We start from the raw sequence: 19,802 nt of genomic DNA, 5'->3' as shown, positions 1-19,802 counted from the left end.
CCATGAATGAACCTACACTGACACGTCACAATCACCCAGAGTCCACACTTTACATTACAGCTCACTCTTGGCATTGCACATTCTATAGGTTTGGAAAAAATCTGTAATGACCTGTATCCATCATACATCATAATATCCATCATAATATCAGAGTATTTTCAACTGCCCTAAAAATTATCTGGGCTCTACCTATTCATCTCTCTCCTTTTCTACCCATCATAACCATTGATCTAATTTTCGAGTTTTACCATTTCCAACATGTTAGTTGGAATTATACAGTACAAGGCCTTTTCAGATTCGATTCTTATAATTAGTAATGTGCATTTTAAGTTTCTCCATGTCTTTTCATGAGTTCATAGCTCATTTGAGTGTTGAATAATGTTCATTGTCTGGATGTACCACAGTGTATTTATCCATTCATCTACTGAAGGGCATCTTTGTTGCTTCCAGGTTTGGGCAATTATGAAAAAAAAATGTTATAAACATCTACATGTAGATTTTTGTGTAGACATAAGTCTTCATCTCATTTGGGTAAATACCAAGGAACATGATTGTTGGATTACATAGTATGAGTATGTTTAGTTTCTAAGAAACTACCAAACTCTCTTCCAAAATGGCTGTACCATTTTGTGTTCCAACCAGCAATGTATGAGAGTTCCTCTTGCTTCACACCCTCTCCAGCATTTGATGTTGTCCGTGTTGTACATTTTGGCCATTCTAACGGGTAGTAATATATTTCACTATTTTTTTAAAAGGCGTTTATATTGACAATTTTTCTCATTTTTCTTTTCTTCCTGTCATGTTCTTGTAATAAATTCAAAATCCATATACATATTCCCAATGATTGATATAGTCAGAGTAAGTAAGTAGCCTGAGCTATGGAATACCTTCTTGAATATACAGGATTAGTTTCTTGGCAGTTCTCCTGGTTAGTTACTTTACCCCTCTAATACTTATGTCTTGATCTTAAAAATGGGGATAATAATAGAATCTACCTCATAAAACTCTTCTAATCTGAATAAAGTACTTAATACAATGAGAGGAAAAAGCAGAGCTCATTAACCATTATTTGTGTTACCACTACTATTATTTTAAAGCTATGGGATAATTCCTCTATGTCACCTAACAAAATATATAAAATACTTTTATATAGTAGTCATATTGGTTAGTGGGTTTCTTGACAATAGTTTTTTGATATCAAGAACAATGTTTTATTTCTCTTCTTAGATCCAACGTCCAGCAGAGTTTTGGGAGAGCGCTAAGTGAACAGTTGAATAAATAAATGCACACAAATAGAACTAAAATAGTGAGCAGATTTTCAAAGCTGATGTCAAACATAATTAGTAAATTTAACTTAGTTTATATGAACTGTAAACAGTAGTTTTGTCTTTTTAGTTTTTATTATTTTGAGCATGTTCTGTGGGAAAATACTTATATTGAGTTAAACATAATTTCTGCTATCATAGAGCTCATGCTATCATAAAAGTCATTCCTGAAATTAGATAGTCATGCAGAATTTTCTTTTCTGTGACTGTTTATTCTGTTATCATATAATAACTATAAAAGATAGTCTGAAATGGTCAATATTTATTCTAAATAAGATACATAAACTCAGAGATAGAAAATAACTTTAAGTTGTCTTCTACTTAATGCTTAGACCTGTTCATGGACCTTTCAGCAAACCCTAGGGCAAGGATTATTCTAACCCTCACATTCATTTCATAGAATAATGAAAACTCACAGTCCAGGAAGAGAGACACATGAATTTAAGAAATAAGTAAAATAAAACATGATGAAATCCATTATAAATTATATACAAAGAGATCTCTAATGTTGTGCTGAAAGTTCTGGAAGAAATTTGAAATCATGTTCATTTCAGGGAAGGACTGGATACTTTTGTGTTTACTCAAATAAATATGGGCCATGGCTAGATCTTTTGGAATCTGAAAATGAAAAAACTATGATCTGAAAAGAATTATTTTTGTGTGTGTTTACCATGTTAGTTTCCTATAAACTTGAAATTTAGTGAAGTCATGTACAGTAGTTAAATTTTGCTTCCATCATAATTGATTCAGCTTCATTGACCTTACAATCAGTACAACACAGAACCACAACTAAGAAGTTGTCTGAAAACCACAAGTAAATCAAGTAATCCAGGAAGATAAACATTTTAGATTTCATTAATATCTAAAAACATGTAAATACCTGAAAAAGATACTATACACAGGTAATTTTAAAATATGAAATGGACACAAACTTATGAAACTTAAAGAAACCCATTCTTTTGTTGCCATTGTTTTTTTAGTATAGTTGACACACAGTGCTACATTAGTTTCAGGTGTACAACTTAGTGATTTGACAAATTTACCCATTATGTCTTACCTCATTTTGCTCAATTCTCTTCCTTTCCCCTCTGGCAACCATCAGTTTATTCTCTGTATTTGTAGGTCTGATTCTGATTTTTTTTTTTAGTTTATTCCTTTTTTTAAGATTCTACTTACGAATGGAATAATCTGATATTTGTCTTTTTCATTCTGATTTATATCACATAGCGTAATACCCTCTAGGTCCATCCATGTTGTCTTACATGGCAGAATCTCATCTTTTCTTATGGCTAAGTCATAGTCCATTGTGTGTGTGTGTGTGTGTGTGTGTGTGTGTGTACCACTTCTTATCCATTTGTATATTGATGGATATGCTTTCACATCTTTGCTGCTTAAGTAGTGCTGCAGTAAACATACATATGTATTTTTTTCAAATTAGTGTTTTCATTTTATTTGGGTAAATACCCAGCAGTGTAATTACTATGTTGTATGGTATATCTATTTTTAATTTGTTGAGGAAACTCCATAATCTTTTTCACAGTGGCTAGACCAATGTACATTTCTACCAACAGTGCACAAAGTTCCTTTTTCTCCACATCCTTACCTACAAGTGTTCTTTCTCATCATTCTGATCTTAGCCATTCTAACTGGGGTAAGGTGATATCCCATTGTGGTTTGGATTTGTGTTTACCTGGTGATTAGTGATGTTGAGCTTCTTTTCACGTGTCTGTTGGCCATCTGTTATATCTTTTTTTAAAAAAATGTCTATTCAGGTCCTCTGCCTATTTTTTAATCCAATTGTTCTGTTGGTGCTGAGTTGTAGAGTTTCTTTATATATTTTGGATATTAACTCCTTATTGGATATAGCATTTTCCGATATATTCTCCCATTCAGTAGGTTATCTTTTTGTTTTGTTGGTTGTTTCCTTTGCTATGCACAAGCTTTTTACTTTCATGCAGTCCCAGTAGTTTCTGTTTGCTTTGCTTTCCTTTGAATGAGGAGACATTTCTAGAAAGTATTGCTACAGATAGTATCAATTACAGATAGAGAAATTACTGCCCTAAAAAAGTCCTAGTACTTTTATGGTTTCAGGTCTCCCATTTGGGTCTTTAATCCATTTTGGGTTTGTTTTTGTGTATGGTGTTAGAAACTGGTCGAGTTTCATTCTTTTGCATGTAACTGACAGGTTTTCCCAACCCTATTTGTTAAAGAGACTGTCTTTTCCTCATTGTATACTCTTGCCTCCTTTGTCATAGATTAATTGACCATATAATTGTAAGTTTACTTCTGTAGTCTCAGTTCTATTGATCTAGGTGTCTATTTTTGTGTCAGTACCACACTGTTTTGATTTCTACTGCTTTGTAGTATATCTTGAAGTCTAGTATTGTGATATCTCCAGCTTTGCCCTTTTTTTCTCAAGGTTGCTTTGGCTATTCAGAGTCTTGTGTGGTTCCATATGAAATTGAGTATTATTTATTTTAGCTTTCTGAAAAATGCTATTGCTATTTTGATAGGAAATTCTTTGAATCTGTGGATTGCTTTGAGTTGTATGGATATTTAAACAATATTTGTTTCCCAATCCATGAGCATGGAGTATCTTTCCATTTGTTTTTGTCATCTTCAAATTCTTTCATCAGCGTTTTATAGTTTTTGAACTACCAGTCTCACAACTCTTTGGCTAAGTTTATTCCTAGGTATTTTATTCATTTTGGTGCCATCATAAATGGTGTTGTTTTTAAAATTTCTCGTTCTGCTATAGTGTGTGGAAACACTACCAGTTTCTGGGTAGTAATTTTGTATCCTGCCACATTACTCAATTTGTTTACTATTTTTAGTAGTTTTTTTTTTTTTTTGGTTTTTTTTTTGTGTATGAAGTCTTTAGGATATTTTGTATATAGTATCATGTCTTCTTCAAATAGTTACTGTTTAAATTATTCTTTACCAATATGGATTCCTTTTATTTCTTTTTCTTGTATGATTCCTGTTGCTAAGACTCCCAGTACTATATTGAATAAGATTGGTGAGAGTGGACATCCTTGTCTTGTTCCTGACCTTAGAGGGAAAGCTCTTAGTATTCCACCTTGGAGTGTGATGTTAATGGGTTTTTCATGTATGGCATTTATAATGTTGAAGTATGTTTCCTCTAAACCTTCTTTGTTGGAGGTTTTTATTATGAATGGATGTTGTATTTTGTTAAATGTTTTTTCTGCATCTATTGAGATGATTGTATGATTCTTTTACTCATTTTGTTGATGTATATGATGTTGATTGATTTGTGAATACTGACCTATTCTGGAATAAATCTATCCTGATGGTGCTGAATGATCTTAATGTATTATTGTGTCAAGTTTGCTAATATTTTGTGGAGAATTTTTGCATCAGTGTTCATCGTAGATATTGGTCTATAGTTTTCTTTCTGTTGTTGCTGCTGCTGTTTGGGGGCTTTGTCTGGTTTTAACATTAAATAAGATAATGCTGGCCTCAGAATGAATTTGGAAGCTTTCCATCCTCTTCTATTTTTTTTTTTGCAATAGTTTGAGTAGAGTAGGTATTAACTATTTAAATGACTGAAAGTATTCACTTTTTAATCCATTTAGTCCTGGACTTTTATTTTTTTGGTAGTTTTTTGATTACCAATTCAATTTCATTGATTGTAAATTGGTCTGTTCATATTTTCTATTTCTTCTTAGCTCAGTGTTGGATGATTGTATGTTTCTAAAACTTTATCCTTTTTTTCTAGATTGTCCAGTTTGTTGGCATATAATTTTTCATAATATCCTCTTACAAACCTTTGTATTTCTGTGGTGTCAGTTGTTTCTCCTCTCTCATTTCTGATTTTATTTGTATGGGTCCTTTGTATTTTTTATTGATGAATCTGGCTAAGGGTTTGTCAAATTTGTTTATTTTTTCAAACAAACTTCCGTTTTTATTGATTTTCTCTATTCTTTTAGTCTTTATATCATTTGTCCTACTATGATTTTTATTATTTCCTGTCTTCTAATCATGGGCCTGCTCTTTTTCTAGTTCTTTTAGGTGTAAACTTAGATTATTTATTTGAACTTTTCTTATTTCTCGAGGTAGGTATGTATCCCTATACACTTCCCTCTTAGAACTGCTTTTGCTCTGTCTCGAAGATTTTAGGCCATTATATTTTCATTTTGTCTTCATGTATTTTTAAAATGTATTTCTTGATTGCTTTGTTGACCCATGGTTTGTTCAGTATCATGTTGTTTAATCTTCACATGTTTGTGTTTATACTTTTTTTGTGTGATTTATTTCTAGTTTAATACTGTTGCGATCAGAAAAAAAAATGCATGGTATGATTTCCATCTTAAATTTATGAATCCTGTTTTATGGCCTAATATGTGATCTATACTGGAGAATGTTCCATGTGTACTCAAAAAGAATGTGTATTCTGGTTTTAGTTTTTGAATGGAATGTTCTTTATATATTTTTTTATGTCCATCAAATCCAATGTGCTTTTCAAAAACATTGTTTCCTGATTATCTGTCTGTATGATCTATCCCTTGATGTAAGACATGAAAGTCTGCTATTATTGTATTACCATTAATTTCTCTTTGTGTCTAATAACATTTGCTTTATGTATTTAGGTGTTTCAGTGTAAGGTACATAGATATTTACAATGGTTATATCTTCTGTTTGGATTGATCCCTTTATCATTTTGTAATGACTTTCTTTGTCTCTTGTTACAGCCTTAGTTTTAAAGTCTATTTTGTCTAAGTATTGCTACCCCAGGTTTTTTTTTTTTTTTCACTTCTATTTTCACGGATATATTTATCGATCCTTTCCCTTTCAGTCTGTATATGTCTTTGGTATGAGTTGAGTCTCTTGTAGGTAACATATAGATGGGTCTTATTTTGTAATCCATTCCACCATAGTGTGTCTTTTCATTGGAGGATTTAGTCCATTACATTCAAAGTAATTTTTGGTAGATATGTACTTACTGCCATTTAAAAACTTTGTTTTCTGGTTGTTTTTTTATAATATTTCTTTGCTCCTTTATTCTTCTCTTACTCTATTTTTGTTGATAAGCTTCTATAAGTTTCTATAAGCTTCTATAGTGTTTGCTTTTCTTTCTCTTTACCTTATGTATGTAATAGGGGCTTTGGGTTTGTGGTTACATGAGGTTCATTTATAACATTCTATGTAAACAGCAGTCTTGTAGACAGCAGTCTAGTAGATGGTCATTTTGGTTCAAACAGATTCTTAAAAAAAAAACTTTGTTTTTCACCTTCTTTAATCTTTTTACTCCTTTTTCCACATTTTATGTACATGTTGTCATAGTTTACATCTTCTTATTCATAATATGGACTATGTCTAATTATAGACTTTTTTTTTCCACTTAAAGGTCCATAACATTTCTCATAAGATTAGTTTAGTGGTAATCAACTCATTTACCTGGGAAACTTTTTATCTCACCTTCAAACCTGAATGATAATCTTGCTGGGTAGAGAACTCCTAGTTGCAGGTTTTTTTTCTTTTCAGCACTTTGAATATGTCCTCTCACTCTTTTCTGGCCTGCACAGTTGCTGCTGAAAATTTAGCTGATACAGCCTTATAGGTTTTTCCTATCAGGTAAATTGTAGGTAGATTTTGTTTCTCTCTTGCCGATTTTAACACTCTCTCTCTCTTTAATCTTTGACATTTACTTATATATGACATGGTATGGCCCTCCTAGGGTTCATCTTGTTTGGAACTGCCTGTAATTTTTGGACTTGGATGTCTATTTCCTTTCCTACAATAGGGAAGTTTTCAGTTATTTCTTCAAACAAGTTTTCTACACCTTTCTCTCTTTTCTTCTCCTTCTGGGACCCTATAATGTGAATGTTTGTTCACTTTATGTTGCCCAAGAGATCTCTTACCCTCATTAAAAAAATATTCTCTCTTTTTTCTGTTCAGCTTGAGGGCTTTCCATTACCCTGTCTTCCAGGCCACAGATATTCTTCTGCATCCTCTGATCCTTTGATTGCCTGTAGTTTGTTTTGTATTTCAGTCATTGTATTCTTCAACTCTGATTGGTTCTTTTTAATATGTTCTATCTCTTTTTTCAAAGTCTCACTGAGATCCTTAACTCTTTTCTCCAGCCCAGTAAATATCTTTACAATCACTGCTTGAAATTCTTTGTCGGACATATTGCTTATCTCTGTTTCATTTAGTTCTTTTTCTGAGGATTTTTCTTGCTCTTTCTTTGGGGAATAATCCTGTCTCCCCATTTTGCTGACTTTCTGTGTGTGTTTCTTTTGATTAGCCAGAATGGCTACTTCTAAATTTGAAAAAGTGGTCTTGTTCATTGAGTCCTCCATGGAGACTGTGTTTGCTTGGTGACTTTTGATGGGTACTGGAGCTGTGGCTGTATTTACTCTTAAACCACAGATTTTTATGTGAAGCAAAAAATAAAATAAAATTAAAATAATAAAAGAAAAAGTAAGGAAAAAATAAGTAAAAAGAAAACCAAAACAAAAAAACAACAAAAGTTAAAAGATAACAGGACAAGTTTTACAAATATTTATTTCAAATAAATATTTATTTAAAATAAATGCACTGGGGCACCTGGGTGGTTGAGCATCTGAGTTCAGCTCAGGTCATGATCTCACAGTTCATGAGTTTGAGCCCCCATCAGCAGGCTTGCTGCTCTCAAAAATAAATAAATATTAAAAAATAGAAAAATAAATGGATATAAATATTTTTTAATTAAAAAAAGAACAAAAAAGTGAAACAAGAAATACTCCATGGCTTATTTTCTGTGCCCCAGCACCACAAGTCTGATGTGGGCTTGCCAACCTAGGGCTCACTGAAGTTGTAAGCTTACTGTGATCTGGAACCTTTTGTGGTCTGGGCTTTAAAGGTAAGGGGGAAGAGTGTGTCCCCACAGCTCTTTGGTCCTTTTTTAAACCATGTTGTTTTCCTTTTCTCTGTCCCAGTGTGACCAAGGTTGATGTGGGCTTGGGGATTCTGGTCTAGCTGAGCATAGAAATTCCTTGTGAGGACCAGGCCTTCCACTTATGGTGTTTGGACCTGCCTGTTATGGCATCCATGCCTTTCTCCAGCCTTGGATTTAAGGAACAGGGAAAAAGAATGTTGCCACCACTTCTTGGTCCTTCTAAGCTCCAGCTTTTTTTCTTTATCCCAGTCTGACCGGCGTTGGTCTGGGCTTGTGGACCTTGTGCTTGCTGAGGTTGCATGCTCACAGTGACAAGAGCTGCCCATTGTAGTGTCTGGACCCTGCTCTGGATTAGGCTTTTAAGATGGAAAGGGCAGGGGCGCCTGGGTGGCGCAGTCGGTTAAGTGTCCGACTTCAGCCAGGTCACGATCTCGCAGTCCGTGAGTTCAAGCCCCGCGTCGGGCTCTGGGCTGATGGCTCGGAGCCTGGAGCCTGTTTCCGATTCTGTGTCTCTCTCTCTCTCTGCCCCTCCCCCGTTCATGCTCTGTCTCTCTCTGTCCCAAACATAAATAAACGTTGAAAAAAAAATTTAAAAATAAAAAATAAAAAATAAAATTAAAAAAAGATGGAAAGGGCACATAAAACATGTATTTCTCCAGTCCCTCTGACCTGAACAGTGTTCCAGCAGCTTCTTTGCCCCTTGGCAGAGTCCTAGTATGATCTTTGTCATATGCTAATTGCTTTTTTAAACCATGGCTTTTTTTCCCTCTATGGACAGGAAGAATCTGTTCTCCCTCTTCCAGGGCTCTCACCGCACTGCTGTTCACAGTGCTGATGGGGGTTTTGTTTGTTATCATGTGTTCATCTCTCTTGCCATTCTGTCTTTGGTTGTTCAGTAGCTGTTCAGTCACTCCTCAGTCTTTCTTCAGGAGGAACTGTTAAGTATTAATAGGTGTAATTAAGGGTTCTGTGGAGGAGGTGAGTTCCAGGTCTTCCTATGCTACCATCGTGGACCAGAACTCCCTTATTTTTTTTTTCTTTTTATTATTGCTTGACTTAATTATTTTTCCTTCTTATCACCTTTTACATGCATTTTATAGAGAGTATCTTTTTCTATCCTACTAAAGATACCTGTGGTAGATAAAAAAAAAAATGGTCACAAATTCTTTGCCATTTCTTCCATTGAGAAATTCAGACTATTTCACTTCTCCTTGGATCTAGTTGGTCTTGTGACTAGTTTTTACTAATAGAAAACAGTGGAAGAGATGCTGTGTGATTTCTGAGGCAGAGTTTTAAGAGATCTGCATCTACTGCCTTTATAACTTAGAATGTTTCCATCTAGAACCACCATTCTATGAAGAACCCAAATAAGTTGAAGAAGAGGTCATTTGAGAGGAGGAAAGGCATGCTGTCTAGCCCAAGCTAAGCCCCAAGCCTACAGCCAACAACTTTTAGCCATGTCATTCTGCCATCTTGAATGTTTTAGCCCCACTGAAGCCTCCAGTTGAATATAGTCACAGACAACACTGTGTGAAACAGAAAAATAGATAAATGCTCCCAGTCAACCTAAAAATCATAACACTTTTTGTCTTAAGCCAAATTTTGGGCTACTTTGCTAAGTGACAATAGGCAAAAAAGGTATGTATGGTTTTCTAAATCTTTATTTCTTGTCATAGAATATTTTCTTCTCTTGTGCCACCTTTTAACCTTTAAAGTGTTACCTTTTTTGCTGATTCAATAGTGTATTTTCCCACTGGTACCCAAGTGTGAGTGTGTGTGAAAACATGCACCTGTGCAGCCATAATCATAATGTAATTCTTAAATAATAGTTAATGATTTATAAAAACAATACCTTTTAGGTTACAGCATCTCACTACCGGTTTCTACGTCTCTGTTTCTACTTTTCTTAATGTTAGAAAGTTAAATATTTGAAAATCAGCTTAGTGAGCGTGAGTATAGTGGGTACAATGTTTTATGAATACTTTTGAGTTTTTCTGGACGTAGAGAATGACAGACTCTGAAATGAAGACTGAGAATGGGTGACAGACATATTATCTTTTTATATTCTTTGACTAGATGAGTCTGTTCTGTTTCATTATACCAAGCATGGGTATGCCTCCATTTTTGTTGTTGTTATTGGAAATCCAGTTCGAAATTTCTTCCATATCCTAGTTACCTTAACAGGAATTGTATCTTTATAGATGTGTTGGTGTTTAACCAGGAGCTGCCAGTCAGGCAACATTTAAAGGGTGGGGGAATTGTGAAATTTTATATATCATCTATCAATCATCATCTCTGCCTCTGGTTTTGAGTACAGAGCTCCTACATATCTTAGAATTTCCTGGGTGTGAGTAGTGTCTTTTGTTTTAATGAGATGACTCTTAGTGGGTTCATGGATAGTTTCAGGATGGGGGCTGATCACCATGAAGTCCAAGTCATGATTTGAAACTTGGAACTGCCAGACCCACTCCCGTTCTCTGAGAAAGGAGGGGAGCTGAGATTGAGTTAATGATTAATAATGCCTACATGATGAAGTCTCCATAAAAATCCCAAAAGTATGGGGTTTGGTGTGTTTCTAGGTTGGCAAACACATTTATGGGACAGGAGGGTGGTACCCCATCTCCATAGCAATATAAGGCCCTACTCTGGGGTCCTTTCCAGACCTTACCCTATGCATCTATTTCTTAATCTGGCTATTCATTTATATCCATTATTATACAGTAAACCTTTAAATATAAGTAAATACTTTCCCGAGTTCTGTGAGATGTTCTATCAAATGATGGAATCTGAGGATGGGGCCATGGGAACTTGGATTCACAAGTGGTAACTGAGGTGGAATTAGAGAGACAGTCTTGTGAGACCTTAATCTGTGGCATCTCCACCCACTCCAGTTTGTATCAGAATTGAATTGATGTGTTGAACACCAGCTTGTGTCATAGAGAATTGCTTGATTGTGTGTGTGTGTGTGTGTGGATGGTGAGGGGAGGGGATCCACACATTTGGTATCAAAAGTGTTGTGAGTAAAGTGACAGTAAAAGAAAAGTAGTGAATTCTCCCTGTACACAGGAATTCATAATAATCTTTCCTAAATCTAGCCATTAAATATACAATTCCACTCAAACAATTGAAAATCTAATTTTCAAATAAATTCATTTGATTTGAATCATTTAGATTTTTCACTGATGTCGGTATATTTTAAGGGTAACTAATAGCAATGCCATTGTTTCTTACTGAATTGATATACAAGCAGAAAAATAATTTATTAGAACAACAATGAAATAGAGTTTGGGAACTTTTTACAGATACTGGGAAAAGAAGGCCAATACGGACATTTGATTCAAACATAACAAGATAATGAGTGTAGTTTGACCCAAAGGTAATAGATTTCACGATTAAAATATTACAAGTGATTTTTCAAAACCTGGGTATGGAATATATATGCATTAATTAGTTATTTCAGTCCTCAAATAGATGGTCTATTTGTGAGTATGCTTGTGCATTTATGAATAAATGAAATGAGGATACAACAGAATATAACATATTTCATCGTATATAGAAAAATCTATTTCTGAATTTGTATAATAATTATACAAGGTATATTCTATTTTCAAAATACTCTTACATATGTGATATATACTACAAAAGAAACTACAAAAATGTGCAGAGTACTTTCAGCCTAAGACGATTTGCCAGCAATGTTATCCTCACTTGAAAGGGCAACTAGGCCTTTGCTTAATAAGACTTTGAACCTCCTCTGTCTTAAATCTCTTCTAATATTAAATTATCACGCTGAACCAACAAAATGCACCATATCATTAATACCAGATAGAATTTTCCAGGACATCCTTTACAATCACCAAACACAAGCTCTAACAGCTCTTCCAGGGATAATTCTAAGCCTACATAGTAAGAGGGTGCTTGACTCTTTGTAAGCCAGGAACAGTTGTAATATGACATTTTTTTTTTATCGATACCGTTGTGTATCTTACTAATGTTCAAGAGCAACCTTCAGCTACTTCTTTCCTGCCACCTACAAGTTCTTTCCTAGTGTCTGTCGCCATGTCAATTATATTTTGTTCAGGGGAGATGCGGCACCCATTTTATTATTTCCTTCATTACATTTTATTACAAGTTCATTATACAAAGGATCATTGCGAGGTTTTATTTGTAGAAATAGGGAGATGGAACTGTAGCTGCTCTACTCTTGAGGCATATACGAGTGGACCATTTCCTACCGCATTATCGGGTGTGATTCCGATACTAATCAGCTCTTCTATTTCTAATTCAGATTCTACTTTTCTAGAACTTTCTAATTTACTCAAATTTTACTGCATCCAACTTTCTCTTCCTATACAGATAGACACATTTAGGTACAAATTACAGACAGACATTCACATAATCAATAATTTATTCATATACTATTACAGAAAGATGCACTTACCATTTTTTTGTGAGAAGATGTGTATACATAAAAGAAAAAAATATTCATGTCAGCAGTCAGGAAATATATTCTCATGAGTGTTTCACCATATCATAATGAAATTAAAAATCAATGAAATACAGTTTTAGTATCACTTCCTATGATGACTTTAACAAATAATTAAATGTGAAATCACAATGTTTGGTATTGGCCTTTTTAGTAAATTTATGAAAGGCCATTGACAGTCTGGAGTTTGTTATCTACTTAATTTATCTATTCATTGTATATAATTTTTTACCTTCAAAACATGCAATATTTTAGACAGTGTTTACTTTCTAAATAATGTGTTATTCCTCCACATCATTGTTTCCCGGGGACAGTTTGAAGCAAAATTACAAAGTCTGATACCAGAATAATTTTCAGGGGGTTTCTAAAAATCTACCTTTAATTGTAGAGTCTGGCATTGCCCCAAGGAGCTCTTTATAAGTTGATAAGCAGGCAGTGGGGGAGGGAGGGAGGAGTATCTTGGAATACCAGCATGTTTGAAGATAAAAGGACATTCTTTGCAAGTCAAATGAAGATCACCTGTTTACAATTTTATTTTTACTTCACCAAAGATTATTGAGAGCTTTTGTAAATATAAAACAAGGGGGGAAAGCTTCCATTTAACCTTCAGTGTCAAACAATAAAAGGGGCATTATCTATAAATAGGTCCTTCTGTGTCTCATATCATTTGAAATGTGCTAAAATAAAAACATAATAGCATTGATGTTAGCAGTAGCAAAAGACATAGCCTTTCCTTTTTAAAGTTAATTCACTACAAGCTTCAGATACTTTTGTTTTACCAAACTATAGCTGGACTTTTGGAATTGTGTATCTCACTGCCCTTTGTGTGTGTGTGTATGTGGAGTGTCCTCTTCCCTTTATTCTTTATGTATTTGGACAGTGTAAGCAATTTGAAATATTTTCTTATGGCATGCTTACGTCTGAAAAGTAATCCTTTGCATTTTATGTAGGGTCATCTCCTATAAGCAAACAGTAACATGTATGCTGAGCACCATTTGACTTATTACCCATTTCATTGAAAGTATTTCTCTGTGTAGTTGGGGAGGTCAAGCTTTGAGACACACAGTTTAGTGACAGAACAAGGATGCATAAAAAGGGATGACAGTGAGAAATAATCATAAAATCCTAATACTGAAGGTTTATTTTTTTGAGAGAGAGAGAGAGGGCAAGCTGGGGAGGGGTAAAGAGAGACAAAGAATCCCAAGCAGGTTCAGCACTGTCAGCACAGAGCCCAACGTGGGGCTCAAACTCACAAACCGTGAGATCACATGCTGAGCTGAGTCACCCAGGCACGCCATAATACTGAAGGTTTCTTGGTGGTATTTCAAAAGGAAATCTCCTCAAAAGCTTATTCACAAATAGTTCTTCAGCCTCTGCTTGAACATTTCAATTGTAAGAATCTTAATATTTTCCATGCCAGTATTTTCCTTACTGGGGTCACACTAACATTAGAATTTCCCTTTTATTAAAGCAATCTTTAATATAAGGTAACACTAATTTCCCCTATAAGGAGTATTAATATGTTTATCAATGCTGATCATATTTATTTATCCCATTTATTTTTACTGATTAAAGTTAAAGAACATTTTAGGAAAAATAAAATATTATTCTACTACCTGAAGTTATTTTTTTCTTGTGTATTATTTTTCCTTTTATGCTAGAAAAAAAAAGTTTTGTAACTTCTCCCACTTCCTCCTAATCCTTTGTTATATAGACATAAAGAATATATATAACCTTTTTCCTCATGTAAACCTGCAAATATTTAGGTAACATCATTCTATTCCTTGGATGATAACTTTATCTAAGTTAATGGTATTAGGTGACAATTAGAGATTAGTCAGTTGTGATTTCAGAGCCCTTCATGTTCCTGGTCAATCAATTATAAACATATCATTCAAAAGGGAAATAGTGTCTAAACATGACCCCGAGACTATATACAACTTGATGAGGACATTTCCTACGTTTTTGTTATAACAACTTGTATCTGTATTTATTTGATCTTGAGTTTGTTTAACCTTTCAAGTAGCATCCTTTTCTTTCCTCTTTTGTATAAATATAATTCAGTTTCCACCTCTATTTGGTGTAATAATCTATTGTCGAATTGTGCGCATGTCTAATTTCAGAACTGTAGCTTTATTGTTTCTATAGTTCATCTTTTAGCTACCATTTCGGTTTATTTACTGATGTTAGGGAATTTTGATCTCTTTAACTGCATTTTATGATTTTGTATCACTCATTTTATTAACAGAATATTTGTTTTCATTTAACAGTCAATTATAGTTTTGACTATATAGGGTTGAAGAAAATGTAAAAAAAAAAAAAAGCGACACTTGCTAATGGCACGTGGAGATAAACTCCATCAATCAATATCATTTGGATGCCATCCACTTAAAATATGTTTATGTCAGCTGACACCACAAACTGTTTTAGACACGATTAGTCAGCTTTTGTAGGAACAGTAAGAGAAATAAGGTAATTTTGAATGACCATTTTCTATGATAGTGTTAAGTAAACTCTACTCTCCTTGTAAGTGCTAGTTAGTGTTTTATTGGGAAGACCGACAGCAATTTTCATGTGGAACAAGCACCACAATCTAAGTCAGGAATGTTCACACAAGACTTTATTCTTACTGCTCCTTACCCTCCTCAACATCATTGAACCCTTATGTACTGAGATTCTGCTCAATGTTTTAAGCCCATGTTCTATTGTTCTTACAGCAATACCATAACAACCTCATTTGTCTAAATAACAAGGAAATTGGGGATCGTATTCGTGGTTACTGGCCAGTAACCAGCATTGATTTGAAGTCACATCTGTTCTCTTCTGACAGTGTTGGATTTTTAGGGCCTTTCAAAAACAAAAGACAACTGTCTTCCTTGGTTTTGCTCTAATGAGTTATTTGATTCTTCTGAAACATTGCAACAAAACTCCACAGGCAACTATCCAAATGGATTTCCTACAAACCCTGTTAGTTTTTCCAAAGCGTTATGCAATAAGCAGCTATTACACTCATGACTATGTCATCATTGGAGTGACGAAGATTCTGCTCGATTCTCCTTGCATTGTAATTATCCAGAGAGCTTGAGAACATTGTCTTTGAAGGAGCAGGTTGGGGTTAAACTCCCTGAATATGGCCTGGTAAGAGCTACCGGGCAGGATGGTGCCATGCTATCTCTGGTCTATTTGGTTTCCTTTTGGAAAAAGATAAAAGACTGCAATAAAATTTAATTAGTACTCTCCCTTTTCCTCTCAATTTGAGCCACTCAAAGACTTTGTATGCCTGTTTGTTCCTCGCAAAAGAGCTATCAGAAGTATTTTACCGGATGTTAAAGTCATCTACCCTTGTTGAAAGAGAGAAAGGGCACTATCATGGTTTGGGATACTCCGTGCGTTGCACTGATAGTGTTGTGACACGTGCACGAAAGCGCCCCAGCATGCGGACAATCGTCTAATGTCTCAGAACGTCCTGCACTGCACATTTGTAATAAGGGCTGGAGAAGGATGATGTTAAAACATTGAAAAATATTTTGTTGGACAAAAACAATCCGAGATAATGTTTATCTAAATACCATTATTTGTATTAGTCTTTTTTGGCCATTCAAAAGGAGAAAATAAAATACTTGTGAAAACATTACCAGAGGCCGGGCTCCTGGGGTGGCTCAGTTGGTTAAATGTCCGGCTTCAGTTCCGGTCAGGATCTGGCAGTCAGTGAGTTCCAGCCCCACGTCAGGCGCTCTGCCCTTCCCCCCGCTTGCACTCTCTCTCTCTCTCAAAAATGAATAAATGTTAAAAAAAAAAAAAGTTATCAGAGGCATGGATTTTGGTAACAAATATTATATGGCTTCTCCATTTTATCATTAAAAAATGATTAATGTCTAGCTTTGACAATTTTGTGTAGAATTACATAAAATAATGCGAACACCTGGGTCACTCATCCGATTAAGTGCTGGCTCTTGATTTCAGCTCAGGCCGTGCTCTCACGTTTCATGAATTTGAGCCCCATGTCAGGCGTCAGGCTCATGCTGCCAGTGTGGAGCCTGCTTGGGATTCTGTGTCTCTCTCTCTCTCAAAATAAATAAAATAAAAAACAGAGAGACCACATTAGCACAGTGTTTGGCTCATAATAAGTTCCAACAGTTGCTAATATTTGGATTATAAACTTCTGTAATGAACAATTTTGTATATTTCCATTTCCTTCTATTTTCCTATATATAAGTTCTCAAAATTAGAATATATAAATGCTCAAAATTAGAATATAATTTTAAATATTATAAGTCCTTTACTGATTGCTGGCGTATAGTATTAAAATGCTTTCCAGAAAAATTTTAACAATGTTTACTGCTACTAGAAATGTGCTCCAACTTTTCCTCTCTTGTGTATTCTCTTTCCAAAATTTGTTACTGGCCAGTAACAGGCTTATTTAATAAGTTAGTGTGTTTACCTCATTGTTTCTTTGAATTGTAAACTTTTTTAAAATTGTTTTAATGTTTTATCTATTTTTGAGAGAGAAAGAGACAGAGTGTGAGCAGGGAGGGACAGAGAGAGAGGGAGACACAGAATCTGAAGCAGGCTCCAGACCCTGCCTGAGCTGTCAGCACAAAGCCCAATGTGGGTCTGAAACCCATGAACTGTGAAATCATGAGCCAAATTTGGACGCTTAACCAACTGAGTCACCCAGGCACCCCTGAATTTTAAACTTTTGTTAAGCTTGAAATTTTTTTCTTTGCATACCAAATATATGAAATTTTTTCTTAAGCATATTATGGGTTCATATCCTATTCCTGTTTGAGCAGAGACAATAGAAAATAGCACAGAATTTAAAGCTAAAGGCCTAATTACTAAATTAGGAAGATCAAATGAGCTGCTTCTCCCATAGAAAGAATTTTCCTTTTCACGAGGCAAAAAATTTCTTGCAAAGTGGTGGAAACTAATTTCTTATATCAGTTCCCAGGCTTCCTCTTGGAATGCTATTTTAGCTAGTGACTCAAGGTATTCTCATAATCTCTTGATCCATCCTTCAGATTCTCAATTCAGAGATTCCTACAAACTCTTTTAAAAGTTTACATTTTTTTAAATTTGCATTTAGCAATGACAAACTTTTCTAATAAAGAATATCACTGATCATGGTTATTAGAATCTTTATTAAGCTATGTTAAAATGTAAATTGAGTTGTTAATATGTGGAATTCACAGTCATCATCTGATAGTAAATTCTGACCTTTCCCCTAATAGCATGTCCTTGGGCAATTACATAACTTCTCTGTACCTCAAAGGATTCTTTTCAAAAATATAATTTTATTGAGTTTCTATGAAGATTATTTAGTTAATGTACATACAGCATTTTGCACTGCCTTTGGCATATGTTAAGCACTCAATAAATATTTGCTATCAAATGTAGAATCACTTTAAATCAAAATTTATAATATAGTGTGTGTATATATATATACATATACATATATATATATATATATATATATGCAGTTATAATTAATTGAATTACATTTCCAAGCACTTGGACAGAAAAATGTTCTTGCAAGAATTGACTAGAATATGGGTATCAGTCTACAATGTTTAAGAATATGTTTTATTGGTTTGTTTTAGGACCAAGTTGCCGAAATAATTCTCCTGAAGCATCCAGTACAAACACAACCTTACCAAAACCTTGATTTTAGACTTCTGATCTCCAAAACAGTAAGAAAAAATTTTTATGTTACTTCAACTCCCCAAGTTTGTGGTAATTGAAGCAATAGGAACCTAACACAATATCCCAGGCCAGCATCTTCTTAGTTGGGTCAAATTACTTAACCCTGTGTGCTTATTAAGTAATTGGTGATCTTATTCACAGAAAGTACTCAGGGTTTTCTACCTCTGTACAACTTCCTCCTGTCTTGTGAAGATCACCCTTAATCATACCTCATCCTGTTAGCTTTTCTCAACTGTCCTAATCTCTAGCAGCCAGTATCACTATGCCAATATAACACTGAAAGGCTGAATCCACTGGTATTTAGTAAAATTTAGTCCTATTCTATTACGTTCTATCTCTTTGATCACAGCAAGCTTTGAGACCTTTACTTACATCAACCCTATCACTAGATCTAGTGCTGAGCACGCCCTATGCACTCCGGTATGCCTTCCTCTAGCCATTGTCTACCATTCACAGGATGGAGGCTTTTAATAAGGGTCCCATGCTTAGGGCTTTTTAAAAACATAACCATAATAGTGGAAATATTCATCACACAGTTCAAAATTACTAAGGCTATTGGAAGAAATATTTTTTTTAAAACAATTAACTTAGAATAGCTAGATTTTGAGAATCATGGAAGAGAAAAACATATTACTCTCTTGTATCGAAAACTTTCCTAATTAAGAGATCCTTACAAAGCTACTTCCTCTATGGTTACTAAAAATGGAGAAAAATTAATTCATCTGATTGACCAATTTATCTGTGACAGCATTTGATTTTGGATTCCTATGGGTCTTATCAAAATGTAATCAAACTACTTACTATTACTAAGAGCTACAAATTTATTATGGATTTAAGATGAAAACAAAAATAGAATATTTTTCCATAAATGTAATTTTGGGGAGATGTGTCCTTATAGGAAAAGAAATTTGATATTCTAAATTATTTAAGTATTAGGAAACCTACTAATATAAATGAAATTAAATACAACCAAAACATGCGGTTTTATTAGCATATTTGATGCTCTCCACATTCTATATTATAGCTGTGCCTTCTAAAAATAGCAAACAAATTTATTATTTGCCAAGGAATTAAATGTCTAGTTGGCATCTAACTTTCATTAGGACAAATACTGTAACAAGCATTGGAAATAATGCATTTGGTTTTGTTTTTTGAGAAATCTGTAAAACCATAGATGTTTAAGCTCTGTGGGTTATCTGAAAGTGAATGGAAAAAAATGAAAATCTTTAAATAGTAGTATTTTTAAATTTTTTTAAATTTATTTTTGAGAGAGAGAGACAAATCATGAGCAGAAGGGCAGAGGGAGAGCTTTAAAGCCCACATTGGGCTCTGTGCTGACAGCTCAGAGCCTGGAGCCTGCTTCAGATTCTGTGTCTCCCTCTCTCTC

At 34.4% G+C, this 19,802-nt stretch overlaps 1 long non-coding RNA gene across 1 annotated transcript in view; it reads left to right on the top strand.

The window, feature by feature from the left end:
* LOC123380106 overlaps positions 1-19,802 on the top strand; it is a 278,930-nt gene that overhangs the window by 224,765 nt on the left and 34,363 nt on the right. The window contains exon 3 of the long non-coding RNA XR_006585432.1: positions 18,313-18,402. This is a non-coding gene — a long non-coding RNA (uncharacterized LOC123380106). The remainder of the gene's footprint in view (positions 1-18,312; positions 18,403-19,802) is intronic.

Source organism: Felis catus, chromosome C2 (genome assembly GCF_018350175.1).
Source record: "Felis catus isolate Fca126 chromosome C2, F.catus_Fca126_mat1.0, whole genome shotgun sequence".
NCBI classification, from domain to species: domain Eukaryota; kingdom Metazoa; phylum Chordata; class Mammalia; order Carnivora; family Felidae; genus Felis; species Felis catus.
Note: the sequence above shows the minus strand (reverse complement) of the source record. Positions and strands in the feature narration are given on the sequence as shown.